The sequence below is a fragment of the Neophocaena asiaeorientalis genome, unplaced genomic scaffold (assembly GCF_003031525.2).
Source record: "Neophocaena asiaeorientalis asiaeorientalis breed wild unplaced genomic scaffold, Neophocaena_asiaeorientalis_V1.1 scaffold220, whole genome shotgun sequence".
Taxonomy (NCBI): Eukaryota; Metazoa; Chordata; class Mammalia; order Artiodactyla; family Phocoenidae; genus Neophocaena; species Neophocaena asiaeorientalis.
In genome coordinates this window covers 2535496-2560182 of record NW_020174042.1, presented here as the reverse complement: position 1 = coordinate 2560182, position 24687 = coordinate 2535496, and the positions used below count along the sequence as shown (strand labels likewise).

The window sequence follows — 24687 nt, the reverse complement described above, 5'->3', positions numbered from 1 at the left end:
ATACCTTCAAATTTTTAAAAAGTGTATATATATACCCATCATATTGAAATTAGATAAAATAGAATCACTGAATAACACTAGTAATATTTTAAGCTACTCCACTAGAAGTAGAATAAAGTTTCATTTTTAAAATGCCAAAATTCAAAATAACATATTATATGGCTGTACCAAACTCTATTAGTATGCTTTCTGCCTGATGACAAGGGTTTTCTACAGTGAAGTATGGTTTCTAACAATGGATTTCTTCCCAATTTAAAAGCAAAAAAAAATTTTAAGTGCAAGTAAATGGGTTTATCTCTCTCTTAGCTTAGGCTCCTTTAGAAAGAAAGAATGAAACACAAGTTGAAAATTACAAATTCAATTAACATTATTTTAACACTATGTCTTTAACTGGTAAAATACCTTTTAAACTTCGCAAAGAGCAAGGCTAAAACCGTTTTTACAATGCAGTCACCATGGCTAGCAGGAACCAAATTTCTCTATGGGGTGATGAAAATGTTCTAAAACTGACTGTGGTGATAGTCCCAAAACTCTGTGAATATACTAAACACTGTTGAATTGTATTCTTAAATGGTTGAATTGTATGAGATATGAATTATATCAATAAAGCTGTTACCAAAAAAAAAAAGTAGCTCTGAATTTGATAAGGTATGCAAACTAAAGAATGATTATTTAGGTACAGAGGAAGGGAAAGAGAAAGATGAATGACATTTTTTCACTTTCATAATGGCTATTATGAGTGAAATAAGTAATAATTTCAGTCATTGGTAAAAGAGAAATTTATTCATTAATTTTTACAATCTGAAGGATAATAAATTAACTCTCTTTAGTGGGGGTGGGGGGGGAAGCAGCTACCAAACAAACAAAACAAACCACTTCCAATAGCCCATTCTTGATTCTAACTTTGCCAAGGCCACTTCACAGAGGCATTTCCGTAGCTTATTTCACATACCAACTTATCTGTCCTACATTGGTTAGAAAGTCATACTATAACAGTAGCAAGAGCATATATTTGTCCTGACGTCCAGTGACGCCACATTGTAGGTAGTGTAGGTGACCCTATATTAAGGCCTAATAGCCAGCAAATGTCATTCAAGTATAGTTTTAAGTGGCAACAGCGAACAATTACTGTGCCATTTCCATTAGTCACAGAGAGTTACTGGTTAGTTAACTGCTATGGACTTAACCACAACACTGAGTAGAAGACAAAGGTTGTACTCAACCCCTTTAAGGAAAAAAAGTATTATGGAAAAAGTAAGTATTCACAGATTTTAAAAGAAACAAGACGTTTTTTAATTTGTGAAAAGAAAAACATCGGAAGGAAATACATTAAACATATTTACAGTGGCTACCTCTAAGTGGTAGCACTGGGAATAATTCATAAAATTTTTCTACAGTTTCTGAACACTGTATGGCAAACAAGTATTAATTTTATAATTTCTTTAATGCTTTACTTTAAAAGTTTCAGTTTTCCAGCATGATGCTGGGATGAAACATTCTGGTTGATATTCTACTAGTTAATGGAGAGCTAAAATTTTAAAGTATATGGATCATCAATTTTCAAAGAACCAACAAACCACACTGAAAATGATTTAACTTTCTTCTATGTATAGAAGACATTTCATAGACTCTTACAGGATTCAGAGTCATCATAATGTACATAAACCACAACAATACAGGGAAACTATTAAACCCAGAAGCAAGATTCTTGGCAGCCTCAATCTTCCCACAGAGGTACAGACCAGAAATGTATTTTTTCTAAATCTCTGTTGAAAGAAGCAGAATCTAAGCATCCAGCAATGAGACCTGGGAATACGCTCACAGACAGGTGCAGGAAATCAGTGTTTTCATCTCTGTGTTCCTAATATTTATTGATATTGTGGGATATCAGCTGTTTGAAGCAGCAGCTGTTTTTGAGAAGTAAATGGCTTGGGAGAGGCTCTGATTTCTTTTTTTGGGGGGGACTCTGATTTAATAAATAATTCTGTGAACAAGCTAACATCAGGAATGTTTTAAAGAAGTTCCACCAAATTTAAATGAATTTTTTTTCCCTCGAAGAGTTTTGAATTTTATTTTGTTTTTTTATATAGCAGGTTCTTATTATTCATTTTATACATATTAGTGTATATATATCAATCAAATTTAAATGAATTTTTAATGGCTTTTTAAAAAAAGCCTCAACCAAAGAAAACCCACAGAAAGGGAGAAAATATTGAAAATTATCTATCTGAGGGACTTGTATCTAGAATATATAAATAACTCTACAATTCAATAATAAAAAGACATCCAATTAGAAAGTTGGCAAAATAATCTGAATAGTCAATTCTCCAAAGATACACAAATGACTAAGAAGCACACGAGATGTTCAACACATTTTTCACTAGTCAGGGAAATGCAAATCAATAACTACACCCTACCCCATTAAAACATGCATATTGGGACTTCCCTGGTGGCGCAGTGGTTAAGAATCCACCTACCAATGCAGGGGACGCGGGTTTGATCCCTGGTCCAGGAAGGTCCCACATGCTGAGGAGCAACTAAGCCCATATGCCACAACTACTGAAACCTGCGCATCTAGAGCCCATGCTCCGCAACAAGAGAAGCATGCGCACCACAGCGAAGAGTAGCCCCCGCTCACCTCAACTAGAGAAAGCCTGCGTGCAGCAACGAAGACCCAACACAACCAAAAATAAATAATAAAATTAAATTAAAAAAAGAAACATGCATATTATCAGCAACAAAACAAAATTTGTTGAAAAGACTAATAAATGAAAAATTAAAACACAGTACCCCTTATTACTAAAAAACAGGTGAAAATTCTTTAAAATTATGCCTCAATAGAGCTGATAAAATGTAGATTATCTAGGGGTTTTCTTTAAATATTAAAATAGTTCACTGAATGCAACTCCTATTATATTTTCCACAAACCATAAGAATATGAGAAATCCATCCATATTTGGTCACTTAAAGATTTTTCTAATGTCTGCTATGCAGTAACACTTCACTATCTCTGAAGTATCAAAAGCATTTTAGGGCTTCCCTGGTGGCGCAGCGGTTGAGAATCCGCCTGCCGATGCAGGGTACACGGGTTCGTGCCCCGGTCCGGGAAGATCCCACATGCCGCGCAGCGGCTGGGCCCGTGAGCCATGGCCACTGAGCCTGCGCGTCTGGAGGCTGTGCTCCGTAACAGGAGAGGCCACAACAGTGGGGGACCCGCGTTCCAAAAAAAAAAAAGCATTTTAATAGCTACTTAGGGTCAACTTTTTTTTCTTGGAACATCTGAGCAAACTTAAGTGTGGTGTGTGTGTGTGTGTGTGATGTGTGTGTATGAGCTTCCACATAAACTTCCTATATTTTATTTCATTGTAAATACTTATTTTATAATACTTCCCTATAATCTAAATGTTCAATCATGAAAATGATTAAATTATGGAAAATTCAGAAAATAGGTTGTGATGGCACAAAGAGTGTTCATTAAAAGCATGTAAGTGATGGGAAATAAGTTTTAAAATGTTTTTACAAGTTGCTTTTCCTAAGTAACAAATGTACACAAAACAAGACTGAAAAAAATGTATTTGCCCCAAATGTAAAATTACAAATGCTCACGTGAGAAAAAAAATCTTAAGCATCATAAATTTCCACTAAAATAAATATAAATGCTTCTATTAAATATAAATGCTTCTACTAACAATAACACACTTTTTTTTTTTTTTTTGCGGTATGCAGGCCTCTCACTGTTGTGGCCTCTCCCGTTGCGTACCACAGGCTCCGGACGTGCAGGCTCAGCAGCCATGGCTCACGGGCCCAACCGCTCCACGGCATGTGGGATCTTCCCGGACCGGGGCACGAACCCATGTCCCCTGCATCGGCAGGCGGACTCTCAACCACTGTGCCACCAGGGAAGCCCCGTACACACATTTTTCATTCATAAACTTTACACTAATAAAGTGTAGAACTCCCTGAAGCAACCAAGAATTAAAAGCAATGTTTTATTTTGCTGGTTCAGTGCCACTTTAGCTCATATGCTACAGGAAGAAAACCGGACAACTAAAAATTTTGAATCACTGATTAAAGACATCTAAGAACAAAGAGAGATGGGGAAATAGGTTACAAGAATAGAACTGCAGGGAGAGAAGGAGTTAGAATGCAAGAGGCAGAAGAGATAGAGTAAGGAATGAAAAAAGGGAAAGGTGAGGAGGGTAGCGGAAAGGAAGTAAGGGTAGGAGACCAGGAGAATGAAAACATGTAAGCAAGGCCCACGCAGCTTCGTAAGGGGAAGAGAAAGCCCAAGGGCAATTTAATATTAATGTTCTAATTTTCTTTCTTCCCTTTCTCGTATCATCATTAAATTACACACTACAAACATCTTCCCAATACAAAACAGCAATTTAACAACTCAGTAAGCTATCCCAATCACACACAATGTGAACTGTAATCAGGAATTTCCCAAGATGCAAATTAATCCTGGAAATTCTCCAATTTACAGAGAAAGATGGCTTTGGAAATCATCAAATTTCAAGTCTGAAAACCAAGTTAACACCCATACAACATATATATGACAAAAATCACACATGTAGGGAATTCCCTGGCATAGTCCAGTGGTTGGGACTCAGTGGTTGGGACCCCAAGCTTTCAATGCCAAGGGCGCGGGTTCAATCCCTGGTCAGGGAGCCAAGACCCCACAAGCCCTGTGGCATGGCCAAAGAAAAAGAAAACAAAATCACACACGTAGATGCCATTAAAATGTCAAAGCCATGTGGCACAGCCAAAAGAAAAAAGAAAAAAAAAAATCACACATGTAAATGCCATGAAAATGTCAATACTAGACTATACTATACTCATTGACAAAAAGCTTTCTTCTCTCTCAGGTCTCAAGAGACATTTTGGAGCCTCAGTTTCTTCATGGGTAAGATAAGCGTAGTAGACTGAATAATCAGCCAACTCTAAACATACCATAAATCTATAATGGTATAATAAAATGAAGGAAAAATATTCATGTTTCCAAATTAAATATTCAGTATTCAGGTTAAGTGATATCATTTACACAGTAACATCTTAAAGGTGTCTTTAGGGACATCCCTGGTGGTACAGTGGTTAAGAATCTGCCTGCCAATGCAGGGGACACGGGTTCGATCCCTGGTCTCGGAAGATCCCTCATTCCAAGAGCAAATAAGCCCGCAAGCCACAACTACTGAGCCCATGTGCCACAACTACTGAAGCCTGCGCTCCTTGAGCCCATGCTTTGCGACAAGAGAAGTCACTGCAATGAGAAGCCCGCTCGCCGCAACTAGAGAAAGCCCACGCGCAGCAACGAAGACCCAATGCAGCCAAAAATAAATAAAATTTATGGGGCTTCCCTGGTTGCGCAGTGGTTGAGAGTCCGCCTGCCGATGCAGGGGACACGGGTTCATGCCCCGGTCTGGGAGGATCCCACATGCCACGGAGCGGCTGGGCCCGTGAGCCATGGCCGCTGAGCCTGCGCATCCGGAGCCTGTGCTCCTCAACGGGAGAGGCCACAACAGTGAGAGGCCCACGTACCGCAAAAAAAAAAAAATCAGAAAAACAGATCAACTAATAAATAAACCCAAGAGCTGGTTCTTTGGAAAATTATAACCATCCAGCTAACTTAATTTTAAAAGGGGGCGGGGGGGGTGGATATGTATACAAAATAATAGAGGAAATTAAAATAATCCCAAGTCATTGCTTTGTTCCCCTTCTGTCAAATACATTTGAGAACCTGGATAAAATGGATTATCTTCTAGAAAAATATTAACTATCAAAACTGACCATAGAAGAGGGAGAAATGTTAACCAGACCTATAACCAAAGAGGAAAGAGAAAAAAATTATCAGAGCTCTCGCCACCCAAAAGAAACCTTAGTCCAATGAGATTTTCATGGTTCTAAAACATAAGAAAAGAAGGAAGGTTTCTAATTTTTTTTAAGTAAGAATATGATGCCATAAAAGAAAAAAACTACAGAAAAATCTCATGTATAAATACAGATTTAAAAATCCTCAAAATAAAAAACACAAATTTAGTAGTACATTATAGGAATACATCATGTCCAAGTGGGATTTATTCCATGAATACAGGATAGTTCAACATTAGGAATCTGTTGATATAATTCACCATATATTAATAGATCTAAGAAGAAAAATCATATAGCCATGTCCTTAACATAAGGTTAAAACAATAACAAAAATCATCCCTCTCAATACCAAAGCCAGAGAATGCTGACTAATGGGGAAACTATACAAAGATTCCACTAAGCACAGGAACAAGACAAAGATGTCCATTATCACAATTGCTTTATTTAACATCAGATGAAAGAAGTAAAAAGTATAAAATGTCAGAAGATAGACTTTCCCAAGGAAGACCAAAAACTGAAAAACTATTACAAATATAATACAAAAAGGTGTTTAATTACAAATGAATATTCTGAAACAAATACCCTTCATATATACAATGACCAGATAAGAAGTATAAAGGAAGCATGATATACCACAGGAGATAAGAAGTAGGAATAAACTAAGATGTAATGGAAGAAAACTAAAGCTACCAAGACACAAAAGAAGACTTATACAATTGCAGAAAAATATATAATAATCTTGGCTAGGACACACAACATCATTAAGATCAATTCTTCCTAAGTTGCTATATTAATTTGGCATGATGCAAATGAAAACTGGAGTCTTCTGTTTTCATTTTTTTAACGAGACAAGCTGACTCTAAAGGTCATATGGAAATAACAATTAACAGTAGCCAAGAAAATTCCAAAGAAAATAATAAAGGGAGAATAGCCTATCAGATATTAAAATACTCATTACAAAATACAACACTTAAAGCTGTGCTGTACTGGCACATAAACAGATCAATGGAACAGAGTAGAAATCCCTAAAAATACCCCAAATGTAGACATTTAAAGTGCCATTTAAGGGACTTCCCTGGTGGTCCAGCAGTTAAGACTCCACGCTCCCAGTGCAGGGGACCCAGGTTCGATACCCGGTCAGGGAACTAGATCCTGCGTGCCGCAAGTAAGACCTGGAGCAACCAAATAAATAAATATTTTTTTAAATAAAGTGCCATTTAAAATCTGTGAAGTGATGAGACAGCTGAGTAGCCACCTAGAAAAAAGTAAAGTTGGATGCTCACCTCACACTTCCATACCAAAATAAATTCCAAACAAACAAAAGTACAGTAACAGTGCACAACTGCCCAAGTCCATAAAAACTATTTCACTCTATACAGAAAGCTAGTGGGCAAAAACAACTTTCTGAGACTTAAAATCCAACAAAATGCTTGCCTCATGAAAAACTTTGAAAACAAAAGGTTATTTTTAAAGTCAAATTCTGGTACTGTACAAGGTTTCTCACTAATTTCTCTTGCAAATGAGGTTTTTACCAAAGCTACTAACCATATAGTATACTAAAGGCTTTAAAACAAGCAAATAGTGACTGAATGCAAAGTTCATTTCACAGTTTAATAAAAACTGGTTATAGTTAAATATCACCTCACTAAAATTTAAAAAGCAACAAGTAGTACATAAAAAAGACAATATAATAGTGTCAAGGCAAGTTACTGACCCAATGTGATTTTATCAGAACTGCAGTTAAGAACTCTAGTTAATTCCAAAATGGGTCAAGAAAAATCCAAACAAGGATTTTCCTGGACTCTGGGCTCCTCTTAATCCTCCTCCTCCAAGCACAGTGTCTAATCTTTAGCAGAGGTGGCCTTTTCATATCTTCTTGCCCCCTCAAACTTTCTGAAAATATGATAATTTTATATCGCTAACTAATACGTAACTTGGGAATGAAACTAGACAAAACAATGCCCTTAAAAAAGTTAAACAATGATTTCCTGTAGTTACCAATAAATAGTATGAAATGGAAAGGCCTGTGAGGCTAACATAATGTAAGAACAGGAAAGTACTGACTAGCTAAAAGCTAGAATTGGGAGTCATGACATAAAGCATTAGCCAATTAAAAATTTCAAGTCAATATCTTAACCAATTCATTAAAATTCACTTAACACTCCCTTTAATGTAATTTAGAGTTCAGCAAGTAAGAGCACAACATCCCAAGAGGAAATAAAGCCATAAACCTATCCAACTTAATTTTTTAAACTATTAATAAACATTAACTGGGAAAAAATAATTTCAAGAAATTGCTGAACCAAAAATATCATCTCCTTCCCAACTCTTTCAAAAACCACATCACAACTTATGGCAGAATACAAGCGAGAAAAGAGCACTCTGGACAGTTAAAAACTTAGGCTCTAGTCTCACTTCTTTCATCAATTTGGTATGGCTTAGAGCCAGTCAAAACCTTTCAAAGAAAGAAGAAGAAGAAGAAAAAAAAAGTCACGGCTTCTTCTGTAAAAAGAGAGGTCTGGAGTAAATTACCTCTGACAATCTTTGCAAAACCTTTAAGGGTCTAGACACATTCTTTTATAACTAAGTACTTCAATCGTTTTTCTAGTAATATATATAAGAAAGATATCACAAGACTTCATATTCTTAGTTATGAGGGCACATAAACACATGTAATTACTTGTTGAATCTATGACTCAGTAGGTATACACAGTCCACACCCATGTTTTTTGAAGGAGAAGAAAATGCTTACTATTTGACACTAATAAAACAATTTCACTCTACTAGAAGCCAATACAAAATAATTGATCAATTTAAAATACAAAAAAGCTAATTATCATACCAGAGGCTATTAATCTGACCTGAGAGAAGTAATCAAAAACATAATTTTTCTGTCTTTTCAAGAGTCTTCACACTCAGTGGATTGCATCATTCTGACTGTTTCAGTCATGTGAAATCTCAATGATTTTTCTCCCATAGAAACAAAGAAGTAACAGAGCCTTGCTCACCAAACTTGAGAACTCCTACCCCCAGGGGAACACTGTGCAATACCAGGGAACAAACAATATAAAAATGGCACAACTTCACAGAATATCAAGGATCTGAGGGGAGAAGGTAAGGGTTGCTAAGTAATTTCACAGGCAAATAAAATAATTTTATGTAAATATAAGCATCAGAATAGATGATTTTATTTAAAGTTCTAGCAAGTCTTTAAGCAACAAATTATTCCTATTTTACTTAAATTATTCCAACACATAAAATGGAAACAAACACAGCTTTGCACTTTGTAGTTTTATACAGGGTTTATTTATTGCCTAGCTTTCCCCACTAGGCTTTAAGCACTATGAGTACAAGAACCACTTTGGTTTTGTTCACCATTTCACCAAGCATAGTGTCTGTAAATAGTGCTCAGTAAGTACCTATTGAATTAATGCCAAATTTCCAAGTTACCATATGAGATTAGCATAATACTGATACCAAAATTTGACAAAGGAAGGAGAAAAAAAGGAAAATAAGAAACAAACCGCATATATTTGTATATATGTATACTTATATTTATATATAGACACTAAATTCTAATTGAAATAGTAGTAAATTGAATTAAACAGCAAACTCCTAGCTGTAAGACACTTTTCAGGAAAAAACTGTTTCCTTCAACACAGAATTTCAAAGAAAAAAAGAAGAAAAATAGAAAGGAGGGAATCTATAAGTTAAAAAAGAGCATAAGCAATAAATCTAAAGGAATCACAGGGACTTCTGTGGTGGTAGAGTGGTTAAGACTCTGCTCTCCCAATGCACGGGGCCCAGGTTCAATCCCTGGTCAAGGAACTAGATCCCACATGCATGCCACAACTAAGAGTTTGCATGCCAAAACTAAGGAGCCCATGTGCTGCAACTAAGGAGCCGGCGAGCCACAACTAAGACCTGGCTCAACCAAATAAATTAATTAAATTAAAATTTTAAAAAATATTATTTAAATAAATAAAGCAATCACAACATACAGATCTTATTTGGATCCCAATCCGAACACACTGAAGAAAAAAGTCAAAACAATTGGGAAAATATGAACACTAACTGGATATCTGATAATATTAAATAAGTTAAAATTTAAGGTAGGACAATGGTATTACAGTTTTTTTATAATTCCTATCTTTCAGGGATACACAAAAATATATTTACAGATGGAATGATATGACTGAGATTTGCTCCAAAATAACTGGGAAGAGGGCATGTATATGAAATAAGATTGTTATAATAACTATAAATGGAGTATAACCTCTAAAAATTGTAAATCACTATGTTGTACACCTGAAATTTATTAAAAAGAAAGAAAGAAAGAAAAAGAGGAAGGGAGGGAGAGGGGGAGGAAGAAAGGCAGATTGACAGCTGTTATGGCTAGATCTACATTTATAAGTTTGGAACTTTCTAAAATAAAGAAATAAAAAGATGCTACTGCTATAGTGTAAAATGAAAGAGGCTGCAGAATAATCACATTTTAATTTTCTAAAACTGTGAATTAAACCTAACTCATAATTGGTGACCATCATATCAATAATCTGAAGAATCAGTATCAGTAGATGCTAAAACAAGTGGGTTCAAGTTCCACAAGGGTAACGGGATATGTACATAGTCTCAGAGTATCTCCCCACAATATATTTTTTATTAAGTATGGTGGAGAAAACAGTACTTTATCTTGGCAGACACCACCTTAACCAAGTGATCAAAATTAACATTACCAGTAATGGAACAAACTGACACCTCCATATATGATACACTGAGAACACATCAATTCTGTGGTATTCCTGCCAAAAGTGAAACTATCATGAGGAAGTATCAAACAACCTGAATCTAATCACGAAGAAATATCAAACAAACCCATCTTGAGAGACATTCTATAAAATGGTCTGTACTCTACAAATATGTCAAAGTCATAAGACAAAGACTAAGAAACTGTTTCAGATGAAAGGCAATTAAAACTACAAAACCACTAAATGTAATGCATGATCCAGGATGTTCTTTTGCTGTAAGAATGCTGCTGGACAATGGGTGATTCAACAACAGTTAATTTCCTGATTTTGATCATTAGTATGTGGCTATGTAAGAGAATGTTCTTATTTTTAGGAAGCACGCACTGTAAAGCAGTAATAGGGTACTGTGTCTTCAACTTACTTTTCTTTTTTTTTTCTTTTTTTTTTGTTAACTTATTTATTTTTGGCTGTGTTACATCTTCGTTGCTGTGCACAGGCTTTCTCTAGTTGCAGCAAGCAGGGGCTACTCTTCATTGCAGTGCACAGGCTTCTCATTGTGGTGGCTTCTCTTGTTGTGGAGCACGGGCTCTAGGCACATGGGCTTCAGTAGTTGTGGCACGTGGGCTCAGCAGTTGTGACGTACAGGCTTGGTTGCTCTGCAGCATATGGGCTCTCCCCGGACCAGGGATTGAACTCATGTCCCCTGCATTGGCAGGCGGATTCTCAACCACTGCGCCACCAGGAAGTCCCCAACTTACTTTCAAGCAATTATGAAAAAAATAATATGTATATGTAAATACAAATAGAGGACAGATGGATGATAGGAAAGGAGAATGAGTGAAGAACATAACAAAAATATGAAACATGTAGGTAATCTCAATAGAAGGTATACAGGAACTCTGTACTATTATTGTAAGTTTTCGGTAAATGTGAAATTGTATGAAAATAAAAAGCTTTAAAAAACCTCAACAAGCACATATATTTGCATGGCTTTTTGTATGTACACAAAAATCAGAAAGGATTCATACCAAACTGTTAACAATGGTTAGTTCTGGAAGAAGGTAAAAGAAGGCTTTCATGTTCAACTTTCTATACTTCAGTAGTTTTAATACTGGAGCTAAAAATATACTAACTGAAACAAAAAGTTCACTAGATGGGTATGACAGCAGATCTGAGCAGACAAAACGAAGAATCAGCAAACTTGAATACAGAGCAATGTCTACAACGAAAGAAAAAAGAATCAAGAAAAGCAAACTGAGCCTAAAAGACCTGTGGAATGCCATTAAGCATATCAACATACACATTACAGGAGTCCCAGAAAAGAGAAAAGGGCAGAAAGACTATTTTAAAAAATAACGGCCAAGGGCTTCCCTGGTGGCGCAGTGGTTGAGAGTCTGCCTGCCGATACAGGGGACACGGGTTCATGCCCCGGTATGGCAAGATCCCACATGCCGCGGAGTGGCTAGGCCCGTGAGCCATGGCCGCTGAGCCTATGCGTCCAGAGCCTGTGCTCCACAATGGGAGAAGCCGCAACAGTGAGAGGCCCGTGTACCACAAAAAAAAATAATTAAATAAATAAATAATTAAATAAAAAATAATGGCCAAAATCTTCCCAGATTTGATGAAAGACATGAATCTACAAATCCAAGAAGCTCAATGAACTCCAAGTAGGATAAACTCAAAGAGATTCAAACCAAGACACATTATAAGCAAACGCTGTTGAAAAAAAAGAATGAATCATTAAAAGCAAGAGAAGCAACTCATCATTTACAAGGGAGCCTCAACAGATTAACAGTCAATTTCTAATCAGAAACTATGGAGGACAGAAGACAGGAGGATGACATATTTAAATTACCAAAAGAAAAAAAAACTGTCAACCAAGAATACTGTATCTGGCAAAAACTGTCCTTCAAAAATGACGGAGAGGGACTTTCCTGGTGGCACAGTGGTTAGGAATCAATCTGCCAACGGAGGGGACACAGGTTTGAGCCCTGGTCCAGGAAGATCCCACATGCTACGGAGCAACTAAGCCTGTATGCCACAACTACTGAGCCTGTGCTCTAGAGCCCATGAGCCACAATTTCTGAGCCCTCATGCCACAACTACTGAAGCCTGCACACCTAGAGGCCGTGCTCTGAACAAGAGAAGCCACCGCAATGAGAAGCCCGCACACCATGAAGAAGAGTAGCCCTCACTTGCGACAGCTAGAGAAAGCCCACCCACAGCAAGGAAGACCCAATGCAACCAAAAATAAATTAATTAAAAAAACAAAAAATGAGGGAGGGGGACTCCCCTGGTGGTCCAGTGGTTAAGAATCCACCTTCCAATGAAGGGGACAGGTTCGATCCCTGGTCAGGGAACTAGGATCCCACATGCCACAGGGCAACTAAGCCTGCCCACCACAACTACAGAGCCCACATGCCACAACTACAGAGCCCTACGCTCTGGAGACTGCACGCCACAACTACAGAGCCCACGTGCTCTGGAGCCTGCACCACAGCTACAGAGTCCATGTGCTCTGGAGCCCATGTGCCACAACCAGAGAGCCCACATGCCACAACTATTGAGCCTGTACACCAGAACTAGAGAGAAGCCCACGCATTGCAACGAAGAGCCCTCACACTGCAATGAAAGATCCCACATGCTGCAACTCGGACCCCGACACAGCCCAAAAAAAATAGATAATTTTTTTTTTTAATGAGGGAGAAACTGAAACATTCTCAGATAAATAAACCTGAGAGAGTTTGCTGCTTACAAGAAATGTTAAAAGTCCTTCAGGCTGAAATAGCAGAATACCACAGTAACTCAAAGCCTCAGGAAGAAATAAAGACCTCTGCTGAGAATAAATGGGCTAGGACTTCCCTGGTAGCACAGTGGTTAAGAATCTGCCTGCCAATGCAAGGGACACAGGTTTGAGCCCTGGTCTGGGAAGATCCCACATGCCGTGGAGCAACTAAGCCCGTGAGCCACAACTACTGAGCCCGCACTCTAGAGCCAGCAGGCCACAGCTACTGAGCCCACGTGCCACAACTACTGAAGCTTGTGCACCTAGAACCTGTGCTCCACAACAAGAGAAGCCACTGCAATGAGAGGCCTGTGCACCACAGCGAAGAGTAGCCCCCACTCCCCGCAACTAGAGAAAGCCTGCACACAGCAACAAAGACCCAACGCAGCCAAAAATAAATAAATAAATAAATTTATTTTAAAAAAAGAATAAATGGGCTAACAGCTAGTATTGTTTTTGGTTTCCAACTCCCCTTTTTATTTAGTACAGATTTTTTTTAATGCACAAAATTATTATAAATCTATGTTACTGGACTTCCCTGGTGGCACAGTGCTTAAGAATCCACCTATGCAGAGAACACGGGTTTGAGCCCTGGTCTGTGAAGATCCCACATGCCGCAGAGCAACTAAGCCCATGCGCCACAACTGCTAAGCCTGCGCTCTAGAGCCCACACACCACAACTACTGAAGCCTGCGTGCCCTAGAGCCCACGTGCCACAACTACTGAGCCCACGTGCTGCAACTACTGAAGCCCACGTGCCTAGAGCCCATGCTTTGCAACAAGAGAAGCCACTGCAATGAGAAGCCAGCACACCTCAATGAAGAGTAGCCACCACTCGCCGCAACTAGAGAAAGCCCACCCGCAGCAATGAAGACCCAACGCAACCAAAAAAAAAAGATCTATGCTATTGTCTTTCTATGCCTGGCTTATTTCACTTACCATAATGCCCTCCAGGTTCATCCATGTTGCACATAAGTTGCAATTTGTGACAACAACGTTTAAAGGGGGTAGTACAAAACCATACAGGATCAGAGTCTTTGTATGATATTGAAGTTAAGTCGGTTATCAGTTCAAACTAGACTGTTTGAAATTTAAGATGTTAATCCTTGAGAGAAATGAAAACATACATCCACATAGACAAAGTGGAAACAACCCAACTGTCCATCAACTGACAAAAAAAACATGATACATACATACAATGGAATATTATTTGGCAATAAAAAACAATGGCATGGGGCTTCCCTGGTGGTGCAGTAGTTAAGAATGTGCCTGCCAATGCAGGGGACACAGGTTCGAGCCTTGGTCCGGGAAGATCCCACATGCCGCAGAGCAACTAAACCTATGTGCCACAACTACTGAGCCTGCATGCCACAACTACTGAAACCCACACACCTAGACCCCATGCTCCTCAACAACAGAAGCCACTGCAAGCCCACGCACCACAATGAAGAGTGGCCCCCGCTCGCTGCAACTAGGGAAAGCCCGTGCGCAGCAACGAAGACCCAACGCAGCCAAAAATAAATAAATAAAATAAATAAACTTATGGGGAAAAAAATGGCATGGTTGAACACAGAAAGCATGCTAAATGAAAGAAGCAAGTCACAAAAGACTACATATTTCCATTTATGTGAAATGTCTAAAATAGGCAAATCCAGAAACAGAAAGTAAATAAGTGGTTGCTAGGGGCTGTGGGGAGAGTGGAATAGGGAGTGAATGCTAATGGACATGAGGTTTCTTTTTAGGGTACTGAAAATGCTCTGGAACATTTTCAACAGACTGTAGTGGCGGTTTCACCACACTGTGAATACTAAAAAAACACTCAACTGTACACTTTTTTTTTTGAACTGTATATTTTTAATGACTGAATTTTGTGATATATGAACTATACCTTAATAAAGCTATTTTTAAAAATCCAGCCCTAAATACAGACGAGTTTAGAAGGTGGAAAAAATATGCCACGGTGAAAGTGTTTCAGGCTCAGGATCAATAGTTTTAAGCAGTTCTCAAATTGGTCTAACAGGACTTTCAGGAGAGAACTGAGAGTACGGAAAAAGAGAAATAAAACCTCTAAGAGCTAAATAAATAAATAACACAGTCTTGAAACTAGAAGAGGTGAGTACCAAGCAAAATGCACTGGTAAAAACTGAAATCTAGACACATCACAAAAATTTAGATCATCACCAGATTTTTAAAAGTCTGAACAACAAACAGCTTCCAGATAGAAAGTGGATATATACAAAGGAAAGAGAATAAGACTAGCTTCAAGAACTCACTATCAACAACAGAGGCTATAAAATTATGGAGCAATTATCTTCAAAAATCTGATTAAGGATAGTTGTAAAATTAGAGCCCTAGTATCCAAATAAGGGAGCAAAATGAAAACATTTCAAGATCTAAAGACTGAAAATTCACTCTTCATTGATTCCTTCCTGAAAAAAGAATTCGGAGATATAGTTTACCAAAGCATAAAATTAATCTAAAGTAGGAGAAATGGAAAACATCAGAAAAAGCAGTGGGCAAATAAATCAGTAAAATATACGTAGTCCAAGGCAACTCCTAACATAAAAGTAAATAAGTGATCTGGAAGTAAAATCTGAGATGACCTGAAAATGGGAGAAATTTGGGAGAGAGGAGGAAGTAAAACAAACTTGTCTTATTGTAGAGATTACATATACAGGACATATGGATTTTATGTATAAAAATTATATACATTGGACTTCCCTGGTGTCCAGTGGCTGATACTCCACGCTCCCAATGCAGGGGACCCATGTTCGATCCCTGATCAGGGAACTGGATCCCACATGCCACAACTCAAGAGTTCGCATGACACAACTAAAGATACCATACACCACAATGAAGATTCTGCATGCAGCAACTAAGACCCAGAACAGCCAAATAAATAAATAAATTTTAAAATTACATATAAAAATTTTAACAGCAACCAACATAAAAAAAGGAATAGGATGAGCAACTTTCAAATAACTAAAGCAAAGAAGTCAAATATAGAAAATTAATCAAAAGGAAGAAAAAGATTTTAAAAAGCAAGAAAGAAGGAGGGTAAACAGAAAACGTAGAATAAGAATAAAACTAAATAGATTTATAAACATAATCAATATGAGAGAATTTACTCCCCCTGTTCAAAGACCAATATTCGGCCTGGGTTCAAAAAAAGAAAAAGCATAAAAGACAAGCCTTTTAGAAAATGGGAAATTAGGATAGGAAATGTTATAGAAAAGATATCTGTGTGGTTAGAGTCTCGGAAACAAAATCAACAAAGGCTCCTCATCCTTTGAAAATTATCCACTAAAAGATCTGCTTCATATTACTGAATGTAGCAATTAACATAATAAGGTTATTGGCAATTGTCTTAAGAGCTCTACTTCTAAAGCTAAAGGTACATACAATACACATACAAAAGAATTCTTCTTCTATATTTTATAACTTCATATTTTATTATGAAATGATTTCTAATAAAGGAAAACAAAAAGCACATGGCAGACCTTTCAACAAATCTTAGTTGTTGTACAAGTATCTATCAAAACGGGTTGTAATATATCTCTAATAACAAAACTCAACAAACACATTCTTCTTATAAGTAAAAGCAAAGATTAATAATATAAGAAATGTTAATATGAAGTAAATCAAAAGGGTTATTATAAGGACAAAATAAGATAACACAAGCAACAGTTACCACTGTCTACTGGGACCTCCTCACCTTCCTAAACCAAATCTTATTTTAGTAAGAGTAGTTCCCCACTTCAATGGCTTGTATGTACTCTAAAGAATAAAGAAAGCTGGTACCAAGAGACCGTCACCCATAATAAGAAACCCATTCATTTTTTACATTGACTTATAAGTGAGTCCCTGAAGATCAAATAGGAAACCCTCTATAAAGGTTAAAGATTAAAAATAAAAATTAAAAAAAGGTTGGGACTTCCTGGGTAGCAAGTGGTTAAGAATCCACCTGCCAATGCAGGGGACACGGGTTCGATCCCTGGTCCGGGAAGATCCCACATGCCACAGAGCAACTAGGCCTGTGCACCACAACTACTGAGCCTGCACTCTAGAGCCCACGAGCCACAACTACTGAGCCCGCGTGCTGCAACTACTGATGCCTGCACACCTAGAGCCCCTGCTCTGCAACAAGAGAAGCCACCGCAATGAGAAGCCTGCGAACTGCAATGAAGAGTAGCCCCTGCTCGCTGCAACTAGAGAAAGCCCACATGCAGCAAGGAAGACCCAACGCAGCCAAAAAATAATAAAAAAAAAAAAAAAAAAGAAAGAAAACACAGGAATATGCAAATAGAATTCTACAGTGAAGAGAGATGTTATCTGGCTTTTATTCTTTTCCCCCAATTGAAAAACTAGCTAAATAATTTTTTTTAATTGTGTGTGTGTGTGTGTGTGCACATTTTGGGTGAAAGGGAGAATTCTTTTTTTTTTTTCTTTTTTTAAATTTATTTATTTTTGGCTGCGTTGGGTCTTCATTGCTGTGCATGGGCTTTCTCTAGTTGCGGCGAGTGCGGGCTACTCTTCCTTGTGGTGCTCAGGCTTCTCACTGCGGTGCACAGGTTTCTCACTGTGGTGGCTTGTCTTTGTTGTGGAGCATGGACTGTAGGCGCGCGGGCCTCAGTAGTTGTAGCACGCAGGCTCAGTAGTTGTGGCTTATGGGCTCTAAAGCGCAGGCTCAGTAGCTGTGGCACATGGGCTTAGCTGCTCCACAGCATGTGGGATCTTCCTGGACCAGGGCTCAAACTTGTGTCCCCTGCGTTGCAGGCAGATTCTTAACCACTGCACCAGCAGAGAATTCCCTAAATAATTACTTTTTTGTTCCCCCCTTGCTGGTTCCCAATCAAATTTTGTTCACTTGAAAAACTATCCCTGCCTGGTCACAGCAAAAGGCAATTTCTCAGGCTTCATGCCTCATTCACTCAACATCTGTTTAAGGTGTACCTACAATTATTGCTTGGCACTTCTCTAAGTGGCAACTATAACAGGACAAAATCCCTCATTAAAATTAATTCTAATGGAAAAAGACAAACATTAAGCATAAAAAAATAAATAAAAGTTACTGAGAATTCCTGGATAAAATGCAGTATATCAGCTTTAGAAAAATAAGAATGTTAGCTAACAGTGGAAAAGTATTATGCTTCTAACAAAGTATATGTTAAAAACTTTATAATTTTCAAAACTATATGTTAAAGTCTTAGGTACTTTTGAAAAGACCATCGCATACATCTTATATGAACCTCACATGCTAGGAGATATAAGCAGGTACCCCCATTCTACAAACTAAAAAGTTCAAGTCTGAAAGAGATGGTTAGTTTTAAATGGGAAGCCAGAACTAGAACTTTAGATCTTTCAACTCACTGTCCAGAGTTCTTTCCATTACAATATAATCTCTCCTGGCAAAAGACGTTAATTAAAAAGCTTATAATATATTAAGAAAACATCTCATAAAAAGGTCCCAAATCAACCTCATGTTATAGTAAATTCAAAATTTTACTATTGAGGGACTTCCCTGGTGGCTCAGTGGTTACGAATCTGTCTGCCAATGCAGGGGACACAGATTCGAGCCCCGGTCCGGGAAGATCCCACATGCTGCGGAGCGGCTGGGCCCATGGGCCGTGGCCGCTGGGCCTGCGCGTCCAGAGCCTGTGCTTTGCGGCGGGAGAGGCCACAGCGGTGAGAGGCCCGTGTACCGCAAAAAAAAAAAAAAGAGGCTGGGGATAGGCCAGCCAGCAGTGACAAACAGCAAAAGATTGGGAGTTAAAGGTAGCTGAAGGCTGAGTTTAGCATCAAAATCTCTAACTTTGTTGTTCTCTTCTATTTACCCATCAAATCTGATGGTAACTAAAAATTTTCCATTATACTCTTCTATAAGCTATGAGAGACATTCTAAAGTATGGTATTTATGCAAGGATTCTCAAAACTTTAGGGACATATCTTTCACAAATACCAAGGGTGTACTGTATATCACTATACAGTATTCACAGTATAATTAAAGTCTGGTGGATGTTTTATATTTCAACATGATCTTTGCCAGGAACAGAACATTCAACTGCTTAGAAGAACAGTTCCCAAAGTTCAAGTACTCCATAGTCTTCTCATGAAAAAAAGAAAAAAGTTTTCAGAGGCTTTAATACATGACAGAGTAAATCAAATCGCTCAAGATTTTTATAAAAATAACCTAAGAGATAAGGGTTTAATGGTGGATAGGAGCCACACAGTCCAAAGAACTGGGCAGGGAGTTTAAAAAACAAAACAGAAAAACTATATCCTCCCTCACATATGTTCTAGTCAGTTTGCAATGTTCATCATAATTTTTTTTTTTTTTTGGCCACACCACGTGGTTTGCAGGATCTTAGTTCCCTGACCAGGGATTGAACCTGCTCCCTTGGCAGTGAAAGATCGGAGTCCTAACCACTGGACCACTAGGGAATTCCCCATCATAACTTTAAACAGATGTAGTTTCTCCAATACTAAGAAGAGTATTTCATTCTTTTAAATATCTAATTTAATTTAAATAACATATGAGCAAAAAAACCCAAAAAACACCCCCCCACACACAGGAACAAGTTGTTGTTGTTTTGTTTTGTTTTGTTTTGGGGTTTTTTTTAATTAATTAATTTATTTTATTTATTTTTGGCTGCTTTGGGTCGTCATTGCTGCGTGCGGGCTTTCTCTAGTTGTGGCAAGAGGGGGCTACTCTTTGTTGTGGTGCACGGGCTTCTCATCACAGTGGCTTCGCTTGTTGCAGAGCATGGGCTCTAGGCACGCAGGCTTCAGTAGTTGTGGCTCGCGGGCTCTAGAGCACAGGCTCAGTAGTTGTGGCTCACAGGCTTAGTTGTTCTGCAGCCTGTGGGATCTTCCCAGACCAGGGCTTGAACCTGTGGCCTCTGCATTGGCAGGCGAATTCTTAACCACTGCACCACCACGGAAGTCCAAAGTTGTTGTTTAACCATGAAAATTTACATATTTCTCCTTTTTACTTAATGTAATTACATTCCACCTAATTTTATCCTAATTATATAATATTGTATTACTTGAATATAAAAACAAAAAAACTCTTCCAAAATGTTTCCACGTCAGCTCTCTCACAAACCACAATTATTCTTTTTTTTTTTTGGCGGTACGCGGCCCTCTCACTGTTGCGGCCTCTCCCGTTGCGGAGCACAGGCTCCGGACGCACAGGCCCAGCAGCCATGGCTCAGGAGCCCAGCCGCTCCGCGGCATGCGGGATCCTCCCGGACCGGGGCACAAACCCGTGTCCACTGCATCAGCAGGCAGACTCCCAACCACTGCACCACCAGGGAAGCCCCACAATTATTCTTGATAAAGCCCACACTAGACAGGACTAGATATCAAAAAATCTTTCTGAACATATTTTAGTAGAAATCCTAACTGCTCAGAATGAGTGACTCATGAATTGTGCGCACAAGAAAACTCTCTCACCGTCATACCACATTATTATCATTTTGTAAAATGCATACATCATTCACAAATCTGTTAGTTTCCCAGTTTGGGGAAATATATGTAACCTGTGTATAAGGCACAACTCAAGCTGCTTTTAAAACCCTCTGGCCCAGGACTTCCCTGGCAGCGCAGTGGTTAAGAATCCGCCTGCCAATTCAGGGGACACAGGTTCGATCCCTGGTCTGGGAAGATCCCACGTGCTGCAGAATAACTAGGCCTGTGCACCACAACTACTGAGTCCACGAGCCTAAGGCCCGTGCTCTGCAACAAGAGAAGCAACCACAATGAGAAGCCCACGCACCCACAACAAAGAGTAGTCCCCACTCACCGCAACTATGCACAGCAACGAAGACCCAATGCAGCCAAAACTAAATAAATAAATAAATAAACTTATTTTTTTTAAAAAGTCTGGCCCTGTAACTCCAAAGACAATACAAACACAACCCTTGAGAAGTTGGCCTTTCTAATCAAGCAAATATTGGTACTAAATGTCACATTAGATGCCACGTACAGACACGTATACTCTTGTATTTATTAAAACAGCATGCCTAGTAGAAGAGGATTTCCTAAATATGATATAAAAAGCATAAAAGACTGAAAAGTTCAGTTCATTAAAATTATGAACTTTTCTCATCAAAAGACTATGAAGAGATAAGACAAGTCACAAATTGGGAGAGGATATTTGCAAACCATCAACTAACAAATAATTAGTATACAAAATAAATAAAGAACTCTTAAAAATCAATAAGAAAAAGAGAAAACTCAAAAATAGGCAGAGAACTTGAATATACACATCACAGAAGCACAAATGGCCAATGAACATACAAAAAGGATGCTCAACTTTGGGAAATGGTAATACAAACACAGTAGATCCTATTTCAAACCCAAGAGATAAGAAAAAAATTTTAAACTCTGACAATATTAAGTGTTGGGGAGGAAATGAAACAACCAAAACACACACACTGCTGGCTCTTGACTCAGTAAACCACAAGATTCACAATTACCATGAGCCAATTCAGTGACTCAAACACTGGAAGTGTTTGGTAAGCATTAAGCAACTGACAATGACCAACCCAAAATTCTGAGAACACATGAGGATTACTGCCAAATACAAATTTTGGCCCTTGCTGAAGCAGGTCCAACCTGACTCAGCAATACAAGTATAAAAACTTTTAGCCCCTTATCCAGCTTATCCAGTTTATTTTGTAAAGTACAAAATATTCAGGTATTTACTTCCTCCTAGAATACTGATGATATATTAAGTGACTAAAATTGTAATGAACTATTTATCATTCCAGTTACACTACTATTTCAGTGAGAACAAGTAGTTTAAAATGGTATTACTTTAAAACTCATGCTTATACTTTAAATTTACTTGATAGGAATTAAATGGCCCTGTGACCATCTAAGTGGGGCAAAATGATGTAACAGATGCAGTAAAGGCATTGAAATTGGACAAATTTAGTAACCTTGGTTACGTTACTCAACTTTACTAATCCTCAGTTTCCTCAACACCTAAAAAGCATGCCTCTCACGACCTGCTTACCTAAACGAATTGTAAGGATTAAGTGAGATTATGTAAAGTGTTTAACAATGCCTAGCTCATTAATATAGACCCAATTTTAGCACATATCCCTTTGTAAATCTAGCTGCCCTCACCTAAAATTTTTTAAATCTGAAATTATAATTCTCAATTCATAGGAAAATATTATTCTTACATTCAAATTATTTTCCAATATTACAAGAAATTGTGTCCTACAGGTTAGAAGAGCAACACCCTGCTTACATCTTTCTCTGACTGAAAGGCTCTTTCCTATAACGAATTAGATTCTGGAAAAGAGGATAGATTTTCACTCATCTTCGTGATACAGATGCAAGGATTCCCATGCTATGTGGGAAACTAAATCCAGTTATTTCTAAGCTTCAACTCAAGGTTTTCTTGACTCCAAGAAGAAGCTTATTTAATACCTAATTTAAGGTACTGTATGCTACCTTTTGCATTTCTTGAGAAAGACTGTCTGAAGAAAATTACCTGGTTAATGATAAACTGATGGTCTGGTTTTGGTTTTGGTTGCTCTGTGGGGAAAATGTTTACACTTAAAATAATCTACATATAAAAAAACCTCAAAACATTCAACAATATAATTAAATAACAGGAAAAATGTATAATACTGACAACTACACTCTGAGGTAATGAAGATACATTTATAATGCTGAAAAACTTCAGAGAATTTTAGTCACTGAATTAAACTTCAGGAATCCTCATTTTAAATACCTTACCACAGTCAAGATATCAAAGAAAAGTCACCCAAGATAAAGTGATGTTTGCCAGCCTGAGAAATGGGAACTAAAAACTACTGATGAGAATTGTCCACAGACCTAATATTATCATATTAGGATACTGTTACTGTCTTCTTCAAAATTAAAAAGAAAAATAAAATCTTTCAGATATACATAAAGTATGTCATGATGAAATAATGAGTCAAATACTAAACAAAAGAAAAATTCAGTAAGTTCTTATATTTACATAATTTTATAAGACTTCCTTAGTCTTCATTTCCAAAAAACACTTTTTCTTCCAATGAGGCTGTGCAATGATATTCTCACTAGAGAAATATTAATTTTCCCATTTCCATAATTATGACTTATTAATGCAACACACATTTGGCAGTCAATAAACGTTGAATAAATAAGTAACAAAGAATAGGATGGATTAGAAACAAAAATTTAATTTATAAAATCCCACTTTAAAAAGTAGGTTAATGCAGACAATGTAATTCTTTTAGACTTCAGACATTTTACATTCTTTGCTACAAAATAATACAGAAACTTTCAGTTTAACTAGTTTGGGACATTAACTAGAAAGAGCTGTGCATCACTAAAGACTAAGTGCCCCGTTTTTCACATCATCAAATCTGACAAAATTCTGAAGAGAAACATCCATCATATCTATCCAAATTCTCAAATTCTAATAATTAGAACTGAGGAAAGAAAGAAGCCCTAGTAAGGTGAGTTAGAACAGAAGCTATTTAATAGATAACTAAATTACCAAATCTGGTTTTGCAACACTCCGTGGTGTCTAAAAACTCTCAAATTTTTATTTCAGTTTAATATAAAATGTATTTTTTTGCCTAGCCACACTTTTAAGAAACTGTCTGGAAACAAAAACGTGGCGACAACACAAAGGTCAGAGATCGCTGATAGAGATCAAATAAATGAACTGTAAATTAATGATCCACAAGGAAGATTAGGGGCTGTTTATGAAGCCCAGGGGGACTGTACAGATAAGTCTCCACCCGAGAAACAAACAAAAGAAGCAAGATTAACATACCTGGAGAAGACCAGGCAAGGCCAAATATATCCCCAAAGATCACTCGCCCCGGATCTGGTCTCCTCCCTTTCCCCCTAACCTATTCGCCTCAGGGAAAACTAAATCTGTATCTCACGTCCCCAGCTCACCCTCAAGTCGTCCCCATCACTAACCTTTACTAAAACCTGGGTCCCTCTCCCCAACATCCTCTAATTCCCACCGAGCTTTCGCTCCAGCCACACAGATTTGTCTACTGCGCCTATTTTCCAGTAGAGTATTAGTCCCCTTAATCCGAACTCACTTATTTTCCCGCGTCCCATCTGCCCTCCGCCCCTTCAACTCTGGTCTCCTCACGCCGACCCTTCTCCCAGAATCCTCCCCAAGTCACCCGTCTCTGGCCCCTTCGCCTTCACACCCCCTGAGCTGCCGCTCCTCTTATTCCACTCAGCCTCCAGCTTCCTCCCTATCCCTCCCCCATCCGTCTCCCGGTACCTGCTCCA

The 24687-nt window shown here is 38.0% G+C and overlaps 1 protein-coding gene across 1 annotated transcript in view; it reads right to left on the bottom strand.

Annotated features, from left to right (window-relative positions):
• The window catches only part of UBAP1 (ubiquitin associated protein 1), a 51364-nt gene extending 26770 nt beyond the window's left edge, over positions 1 to 24594 (bottom strand). Inside the window, 1 exon segment of the mRNA XM_024753766.1 lies at positions 24209 to 24594. The gene's annotated coding sequence lies outside the window, so the exon portion shown is untranslated.
• Positions 24595 to 24687: the final 93 nt, after the last annotated feature.